The sequence below is a fragment of the Cebus imitator genome, unplaced genomic scaffold, assembly GCF_001604975.1.
Source record: "Cebus imitator isolate Cc_AM_T3 unplaced genomic scaffold, Cebus_imitator-1.0 Scaffold392, whole genome shotgun sequence".
Lineage (NCBI taxonomy): Eukaryota > Metazoa > Chordata > Mammalia > Primates > Cebidae > Cebus > Cebus imitator.
In genome coordinates, this window is record NW_016107707.1 from 2,056,344 (window position 1) to 2,066,599 (window position 10,256).

Genomic DNA, 10,256 nt, shown 5'->3' on the forward strand with positions numbered 1-10,256 from the left:
ACTTCATAACCGCATCCGTCCAGAGGTGTGGAGGACTTCATAACCCCACCCGTCCAGAGGTGTGGGTGACTTCATAACCCATCCGTCCAGAGGTGTGGGGGACTTCGTAACCCATCCGTCCAGAGGTGTGGGGGACTTCGTAACCCCATCCGTCCAGAGGTGTGGGGGACTTCGTAACCCATCCGTTTAGAGGTGCGGGGACTTCGTAACCCATCCGTCCAGAGGTGTGGGGGACTTCGTAACCCCATCCGTCCAGAGTGTTGGGAGGACTTCATAACCGCATCTGTCCAGTGGTGTTGAGAAGACTTCATAACCCCACCTGGCCAGAGGTGCTGGGAGGACTTCATAACCCCACATGGCCAGATGTGCCGGGGGGACTTCATATTTGTCACCTGGCCAGAGGTGCTGGGAAGATTGCATAATCCTCAGCTGGCCAGAGGTGCAAAACCGTTTTTGTTGTCATCAAAGCTGTACCTCTTCAGTGACAATTTTAACTATTGCGTTAAGTAAACCCTCCCCCAAACCCATAACAAATCCCTCTTTATGGTTTTCATGTGGTTTATTACCTTGCATTAGTGTAGTAATAGTCGACAACATCTAAAACATAGAGAGCATGCTGGTGCACGCATCTCCTTAGGAGGAGAAAATCACAGCATTAGAGATGATTCCACTGAAGGGAAGTCACACTCTGCCTAGGCAGCGTTTTCGCCTCCAGTTTCAGCTCTCATCTTTACGCTGGTTTCCCATATCTGTATGTGCAGCTCATATTTTTCTTGACACACCAAATACATAATCTAATTGATGATTACATCACCAAGAATCAAAGTGAGTGTATATATGCATATATATTTGTTTGCTTATTGTCTGTTTCACCCATTAGCTCCATAAGAGTCTTCCAGCTGACGCCACTGCCGCTTATAATACCAGGATCATAACTGAGACTCAATAACTAATTAACAAAAGAATAAATTAACATCTGTTGGGGAGGCCCAAACACTCAACTAAATTATTCTCTTGTTTGCCTGTCAGCCTCTCTTCCCCAGTTTTCCATCTTGAGGTATGTTCCACATATCCTACGTCACCCAGCCAGAAACTCAGTAGTTGTAGTGAATTTCTCCTCCTGCCCCTCTCCCTCACTCTTTTCTTTCAGGGATAAAGAACAACTTGATTCCTGAATCTTCTCTGAGGTGTACCCTCTCCTCCTCACTGCCTTACCTTAGTTCAGACTCCAGACTCCTGGGAGGCCTCCCAACTATTGTCTCTGACTCCAATCCCTTATCACACCAGGTCATCCACCTCCACACAGTCAAAGCTGACAACATGGCTCCCCAGCCACTGCCCATGTCTTGACCTCAGTATTAACAACATTTGGGCTGGACAATTTTTGGTCGTGGAAGGCTGTCTCATGCACCATCGGACGTTTAGCATCTTCCTTGGCCTCTACCCAGGAGATTCCAATAGCAACTCTCTCCATCCCCAGGTGTGACAGCCAAAATGTCTTCAAACATTGCCAAATGCTTCTTGGAGGGCTGGAGGGAAGGTGCAAACTCACCCCCAATTAAAAACCACTGGCCTATGGGATAACTTTCCAACTCCAGAGCAGTAGGATTCAGGCCTTTTTCTGAGCTTGCCTTCCAATCTGCTTCATCTTTTCCTATACAGTTCTGTACTGAAGAACTATAGAGAATTCATTTTCATGGGTAAGAAGACGCAATATCATGACAAGCAGCAACTCTTTTCAGACTAATCAATGCAATTTCAATCTGCAAAACAGATATTATTTAATTCTTTTTAATGGTTGAGTAGTATTCCATAGCCCACATTTTCTGTATCCAATCATTCTTTGATGGACACTTAGGTTGATTTCATGACTTTGGTATTGTGAAAAGTGATATGATAAACATAAGCGTGCAGGTGTCTTTCATATAACGATTTGTTTTCCTTTAGGGAGATACTTAGTACTGGATTGCTGTATCTAATGGTAGTTCTATTTTTAGCTCTTTGAGAAATCTACATAACATTTTCCATACAGGTGTACTAATTTATATTTTTATCAACAGTCTATGAGCATTCCCTTTTTTCTACGTCTTCACTAACATCTTTTTTTTTTTTTTTACTTTTTAATAGTAGCCATTCTGACTGGTGCAAGATGGTATCTCCTTATAGTTTTCACTTGCATTTCTCTGACGATTAGTGATGTTGAGCATTTTTTCATGTTTGTTGGCTGTTCGTATGCCTCCTTTTGAAAAATTTCTGTTCATGTTGTTTGCCGACTTTTAAATGGGGTTATTTTTTCTTGTTGAGTTCCTTGTAGATTCTGAATATTAGTCCTTTGTCAGGTGCATAGTTTGCAAATATTTTCTCCCACTCTGTGGTTTGTGTATTTGCCCTGTTGATTATATCTTTTGCTGTGCAGAAGATTTTCAGTTTAATTAAGTCCCGTTTGTCTATTTTTGTTGTATCTGCCTTCAAGGTCTTAGTCATAAAATCTTTACCTAGGTCAACGTCCAGAGGAGTTTTTCCTAGGTTTCCTTTTAGAATTTTTACTGCTTTAGGTCTTACATTTAAGTCTTTAATTCATCTTCAGTTAGCCTTGTATATGGCTGGAGGTAGGATTCCAGTTTCATTTTGCATTTTCCAATTTTCCCCAGCACCATGTATTGAATAAAATAAATGGGAGTGTTTTGCCTAGTGTTTGTTCTTGTCAATTTTGTTGAAGACCAGCTGGTTGTAGGTGTGTGGCTTTATTTCTGAATTTCTTATTCTTTTCCACTGATCTGTGTCTATTTTTGTATTAGTACCATGCTGTTTTCTTTACTGTGGCCTTATAGTATAGTTTGATGCCAGGTAATCTGATGCCTTCCCCCCCCCCTTTTTTTTTTTTTCTTAGGATTGCTTTGGCTATTCAGACTCTTTTTTGGTTTGATATGCATTTTAGGATTGTTTTTCTAGTTCTGTGAAAAACGAAATTGGTAGTTTGATAGATATTGTACTGAATCTGTAGATTGCTTTGGGCAATATGGTTATTTTAACATTATTTATTCTTCCAATCCATGAATATCGGCCAATTTTCCATTTTTTCTCTCAGTTTCTTCCATTAGTGTTTTATAGTAGAGATCTTTCACCAGGGGGAAGTGGTGGTGGAAGTTGAAGGGGTGCCATGTGTGCAAAATCACATGAGACAGCAGGAACAAGAGTGCAAGGAGGGAAGTGTCAGACCCTTTTCAACATTCAGTTCTCATAGGAATTAAGACTAAAAATTCACTCATTACAGAGAGGATGGCATCACCCATTCATAAGGGGTTTGTCCTCATGACACAAATACTTGCTATTAGGCACCATCTCCACATTGGGTACAAATTTTGACATGATATTTGGAGGGAACAAACATCCAAACTTTGTCATTTCATCTCAGGCCCCCCAAACCGTGTGTACTTCTCACCTTGCAAAATAAAATCACTCTTTCCTGATAGTCCCCCCAAAGTCTTGTTCCCATCATCAATTCATGAGTTTAAAGTCCAAAGTCTCATTTAAGACTCAAGGCAAAGTTTTTACACCTGTAAGCCTGTACAACTAAAAACAAGTTATTTGCTTTTAAGATAAAATGGTAAGACAGATGTTGGGTAACAGTTCTTATTTCGAAAGGGAGAAATTGGCCAAAAGAAAGGGTTACTGCAAACCTGAAATTGGCCATGCAAGACTGAACCCTATTGGCAAAGATATTAACCCTTTAAGCTCCAAATTAAGATTTGGGTCCATGGACTGTATCCTGGGCTAATGGTGCATTTTCTAAGCTCAGGGTACACGCTGCTGGTGGTACTACTGTTCTTGGGTCCGGAAGGTGGCAGCCCTGTTCCGACAGCTCCATTAAGGCATTGCCCCAACAGGCTTTGTGTTTTTTTTTTGGGGGGGGCACACAACCCCACTATTCCACTCAGAATTGCCTAAGTAGAGTTTCTCTTTGGGGGCTCTTCCCCCATAGCAGCCTTCTGCTTGGGCACCCTGGATTTCTGGTACAACCTCCAACACTTAGATGGAAGCTTCCAAGCCTCCACCACTCTTGAACTCTGGGGACTTAACACATGTGGAAACTGCCAGGGCTTGCCACTTTCACCATTTGGAGCAGCAGCCCGAGCTGTACTTGAGGCTACTTGAGCTGTGGCCAGAGCCAGAGTGGCTTGGATATGGGAGCAGCATTCCAAGGAGGCACAAGGCTGTGGCACCTGGGGCCTGGCACCCAAAAACATACTGCCCTCTTAGACCTCAGGGCCTGTGAGGAAAGGATTGTCCTTGAAGATTTCTAAAATGCCTCTAGGGCTTTCCTTCATCGTCTTGTCTATTAGCACCTGGCTCCCTTTTGTCACTGCCTGTCTCTAGCAAGAGATTGCCCCACTGCCCCCTTGAATTCCTTGTCTAAAAATGCTTTTTACTTCTCTACCACATAGCAAGGCTGGCTATTTTTCCAAATTTTAATAGTTTATTTCCCTTTTATTTATAAGTTCTACCTTTAAGTTATTCTTTTACTGCCAAATCTGGTCATAAGCTGTTAAAAAGCAGCCAAGCTGGCTAGGCACAGAGGCTCATGCCTGTAATCCCAGGACTTTGGTGAGCAGATCACTTGAGGCCATGAGTTCAAGGCCAGCCTGGCCAACATAGTGAAAACTCGTCACTACTGAAAATACAAAAATTAGCCAGGCATGGTGGTGTGCCCTTGCAGCCTCAGCTACTCAGGAGGCTGCGGTGGGAGAATCACTTGAACCCAGGAGGTGGAGGTTGCAGTGAGCTGAGATGGTGCCACTGCACTCCATCCTGGGTGACAGAGCAAGACTCTGTCTCCAAAAGACAAACAAACAGAAAACCCCCCAAAACGCAGCCATGCGACTTCTTGAACACTTTGCTGCTTAACAATTTCTTCTGACAGATACCGTAGGTCGTCACACTTGTTTGTCCTTCCATGAACCCTTGGGACATGGACACCATGGACACAATTGAGCCATGTTCTTTGCTGTGACCTTTGCCCCATTTCCCAGTAACCTTCTCATTTCCGTCTGAGACCACATCAGACTGGACTTCACTGTCCATATCATCATCAGCATGTTGGTCACAACCATTCAACCAGTCTTTAGAAAGTTGCAAACTTCCCCTCATCTTCCTGTCTTCTTCTGTGCCCTCTATGCTTTTCGAGCCTCTGCCCATTACCCAGTTCCAGAGCTGCTTCCGCATTTTCAGTTATCTTTATAGCAATACTCCACTTCTAAGTATCAGTTTTCTGTATTAGTCCATGCATTGCTATAAATAAATACCTGAGACTGGGTAATTTGTGAATAAAAGAGGTTTTATTGGCTCACCATTCCACAGGCTGTACAGGAAGCATGAAGCTGGCATCTGCTTGGCCTCTGGGAAGACCCCAGGAAGCTCCCATTCATGGTGGAATCCAAAGGGAGAGTATGCACTTCACATGGCCAGTCTGAGGCAGTCTGTTCCTTATCAGTGCTCAAGTGCTGTGCTGGGAGCTCCATTGCTTCCTTCAGAGCTGCTGAGCAGGGACGTTTAAGTCTGCTGCAGCGGAACTCACAACTGCTCCTTTTCCCTGGTGCTCTGTCCAAGGAAGGTGTGGTTTTATTTAAAAGTCCCGACACGCTGCTGCCTTTTTTCAGAGATGCCCTGCCCAGCAAGGAGGGAGTCTAGTCACAGTCTGCCTGCAGAGGCATTATTGAGCTGCTACAGGCACTTCCCAGCTGCTGTGTAAAGTTCTTTGTGCTTTTGTTTACACAGGTAAGGTTAGAGCTGCCTTGGTAATGGTGGACGCCCCTCCCTTCACTGAGCTCAACCGTCCAGGGTCCAGCTGAATCTGCTGTGCTGGCTGTGAAAATCCCAAGCCAGTGGGATTCCGTTTGCTGGTCTCTGTGGGGGTGGGACCCATGGAGCCAGATCATCTGGCTGTCTGCCTTTAGCCCCCTTTCTCTCAGGCGTATGGATGGCTCTGTATTGCTCGTGTTCCAGGCGCCAGGCAAAATGGTTGCTAAAATTTGTGCTGGGCACTCGTGGTGCCGGCTGAAACAGCTGTCCAGATTTATCCTGCAGCGACTGTCAGCAGGTGGGAATCCCCTGGTCTGTGGGCTGCAGAGACCACAGGAGAAGCACAGCATTCGAACCAGAGCTCCGGAGTGGCCGGAAACATCCCTGATGGCCTCTGTTGGGTAGGAGAGAGGGCCCCCTAGCCTGTTGCACTTCCCGGGTAAGGCAGCGCCCCACCCTGCCTTGGTTTGCTTTCCTTGGGCTACACCCACTGTCCAACCAGTCCCATTGAGATGAACCTGGTATCTCGGTTGGAAATGCAGAGATCACTTGCCTTCTGCATTACTTTTGCTGGTAACTGTGCTCGGGAGCTGTTCCTATTTGGCCATCTTGGTGTAAGTCTCCCCAGTACCACTATATACATCCTTAACCTGTCTTTTTCTCATTCCTTTTTCACCACCGAACTCCGGGTACCCACAGATGGGGTGTCGGGGCTGGCTTTCTACATTCGGGTGCCCAACGTGGGGCTTGAGGATGGAACACCTGAGCATACAGGGGAGGAATGACAGTTTAAGAACTCCCAAGAATGAACCTGATCAGCGCTACGGGCATGTAGACACCCCCGGAGAATGCTAGGGTAACAATGTGACAAACAAAAAGCACTTTAAAAAAGACATATAAAGAAAGAGCTGAGGATATTCCAATCCTAGTATGGTCAGTGTGGGCAATGGTGCATTCAGCTTTAGAGCCATTTCAAACTGATTATGAGGAGACAGATTCAGGGGAAGAAGGAGACTGTAACTGGGATGAGGAAATTATAGATGATCCAGTTAAGAAAAAAGAAAACATAAGTGAGGACATTGCCCAGCATTTTCTTTTTTCAGACTGAGTGTTGTTTTGTCACTCAGGCTGGAGTGCAGTGGCACAATCTCAGCTCGCTGCAATCTCTGCCTCCTGGGTTTAAGTGATTCTGCTGCCCAGCCTCCTGAGTAGCTGGAATTACAGGCACCCGCCACCACGCCCAGCTAATTTTTGTATTTTTGGTAGAGATGGGGTTTCGCCATATTGGCCAGGCTGGTCTTGAACTGACCTAGTGATCCACCCACCTCAGCCTCCCAAAGTGCTGGGATTCCAGGCGTGAGCCACCACACCTAGTACCTAATTCTTATTCACTGGTCATGGAGGGGAGCTATGGAACCTTTCCCCAGAATACATGCTGGCCCCATCAGAACATCAGGGTTCAGTCTCTTAAGAGATGTTCCTCTGTTTGTGCTACACACCCAAATAATCTATCTCAGTCCACTGTCAAACAACTTCCAGGAATGACAGTGGCTGTAGTCTAGCTGGAAAAACACTGAAGTAGGAGTCAGCAGACCCCGGGACTCTTTTGACTCAGCCACTAACAATTTAATGTGGCCTTGGGGAGAAAAAAAGCTGGAGTGACCACGCCTGTAATCCCAGCACTTTGGGAGGTCGATGTGGGAGGATTGCTTGAGCCCAGGAGTTTGAGAGCAGCCTGGGCAACATAGCAAGACCCATCTTTACAAAAAATTTCAAACAATTTTCCAGGTGTGGCAGTGTCCCCCTGTAGTCTCAGCTACTCGGGAGGCTAAAGTGGGAGGATCACTTGAGTCCCGGAGGTCAAGACTGCAGTGAGCCAAGGTCATGCACTCAAGCTTGGGCTTCAAAGTGAGACACTGTCTCAGAAAAAAAAAGCTGGAGGTTTTGTTTCACATTTGTGAAAGGTAAATGATATCATGTCCTTCATGGAGTTACTGTGAGGATGGAAATACAATTATTTCTTTTCCCTCTCCTTTTAGAAATACAATGAGATAGGCATAGTGGCCAGGTGAGGCGGCTCATGCCTGTAATCCCAGCACTTTGGGAGGCTGAAGCAGGAGAGTTGCTTCAACCTGGGAAGCAGAGGTTGCAGTGAGCTGCGATTGCACTCCAGCATGGACAACGAGAAGGAAACTCCGTCTCAATAATAATAATAATAATAATTAGAAAGTCATAGGCCCAGCAAGTTGGTGGGATTCGAACCCCTGCGCCTTGGGCGGGGGAGACACTTGGAGAGAAAAGCTGGGTCCCAGGCTTCGGGGCCTCGGGAGACCCAAACCTGTCCTGCGGTTTTCGGGCCAGATGGGGGAGGCGGCACCTCGAGGCCCCCCCAGGGTTCCGGGAACAAAGGCCGAGTGTTTGCTCTGTGACTGAAGGGACAATGGCCACCGGCAGTTCTGTCACCTGGGGGGGTTGGGGTGCGCTTCTCCCCAGCGCCTTTCCTGGTTCTGTGGCCAAGCCCTCTGACCTCCGAAGTAGACCCTCGTTAGGGGGGAGCCAGGGGACAGCACGAGGTCCCCGTGGGGTGTCTGCCAGCCCAGGGTGCCCTGTCCTGAGCAGCTCTGCTGTCAGTTACTTAAACATGTGTGTGGCACTTTCTGGCTGCCAGGCACTCAGCAGCATGCAGATAACCGAAACGGTTCCCTTAAACGGCCTGTGAGGGAGAGGCAGCCTCGCGGAGTCGCCTGCTGGAGGCCACACAGCCGGGAGGTGCCGCCGGGGTGGGGTTGGGGTTGGGGTGGCTGCTGCGTGCCAGGAGCGGCGGCCCCGCCGAGGGCACCTCCATCTGGAAGCTCTGGCCCGTCGCAGTGCAGTCCACAGGTTCCAGACCGGGCTGTGGGGCAGCGTGAGGGCGGGAAGGCTCCCGGGGGTCAAATGAAGAGACGGTGCCTGTGCCGGGGACCCCAGGGTGAGCTTTCCAGGCAGAGGGAAGCCCGGGGCCGGTTGTCATGGGGTGTCTGAGTCTCTAGCTGGAGTTACTGGGGGAGGGAGGTCGGAAACGGAGGCCAACGGTGTGAGCCTCCGCCTGCTGAGAGCCGCGGGGAGGGGCTGGAGTCCGGTGTCAGCGGCCTGCGACCCTGACCTTCCACCGCCGGCAATCGCAGGAGCCTCCTCCCTGGTCTCTGCCCTCACTTACAGCGGCGCCAGCCGCCCCTGCACCCAGCAGAAGCCGGGCTCTTACAGCGCAGCACCCCCCGACCCCCGCCCCAGCGCTCGCCTCCCCAGGCACCATCCCGGCTCCGGGCCCCCGCGCTGCCCATTCTGTTCTGCATTCCCTCTGCCCTGAGAGGCAGACCTCTGCTGTCTTCACCGCATTATTTCCCCAGACTCAGCCAGCATCAAAGGCGTGCCGTGTCCTAGGACCCTTGCAGCTGGCATGCAGGGAGGAGTGTGAGGCTCCCTGTCCCTCCTCAGACTCTCAGAATTCAGAAGAGCCACGCTTTTTTGTCCTTGCCCTGCTGGGCCAAAGGACGCCCTGCCTTCGTTTCTCTCTGAGGTAGACACCCCACGCTTTTGCTGTGCACCTGCTGCGTGGAACAGGGAGCTGCCCCTGCCCCTGCCCTCCGTAGCTGACTCCGGCTTCCCTGGCCACCCTTGGCTCAGCAGGGCCCCGGGAGCCCCAGTGCCATGTGACACCTTCCGTAAGTGTGGAATTCGGGAGAATATGCCTTTGGTCCCTGAGTCACTGTGTGGCTGGCATGTGCCCTGGCATGAGAGTCAGTGACGGGCAGGGGCGAGCATGAAGGCACCTCCGCTGTGCCCCTGCTTGGGCGCTTTCCTGACTTCTCTGGCCAGCTCTAAGGTTGAAATAAATCCCGCCTTTTTTAACAGGTGTTTATTAAACATCTGCCCTGGCCAGGCTCTGAGCAGCCTCCAGGGTCTCTGTCCTGAACACGATAGGCCCCTCCTGGTGCTGGCGGTGGAGGGGGGTAGACTAAGTCCAGTGTCCCACAGGTGACTGCATAATTCCACATGGGACAAGAGGGAGAAAGGCAGAGCTTCCCTTTTAGTTGTATTTATTTATTTATTTTCTTTTTATAAATTGAAACAGAGTCACACTCTGTCGCCAGGCTGGAGTGCAGTGGCGCGATCCTGGCTCATTGCAACTTCCATTTTCCGGTTTCAAGCAACTCTCCTGCCTCAGCCTCCCGAGTAGCTGGGTTACAGGCACGCGCCGCCACGCCCGGCTAAACCGACCTTTCCTTTTGTGAGAGGGACGCCAGTGTGGACAGCCGGGAGGGGAGATGAAACTGGGTGGAAGTGAGAGTCACCTTGCTGCCCGGCACTTTGTCTCACACCTGTGATCTCGGCACTTTGGGAGGCTGAGGCTGGGGGGTCGCTCCAGCCCGGGAGTTTGTGACCGGCCTGGTCAACATGATACCCGTCTCTACTTTTTT

At 48.9% G+C, this 10,256-nt stretch overlaps 1 pseudogene; it reads left to right on the forward strand.

Annotated features, from left to right (window-relative positions):
- The first annotated feature begins 9,235 nt into the window (after positions 1-9,235).
- The window catches only part of LOC108289145, a 10,925-nt pseudogene continuing 9,904 nt past the window's right edge, over positions 9,236-10,256 (forward strand).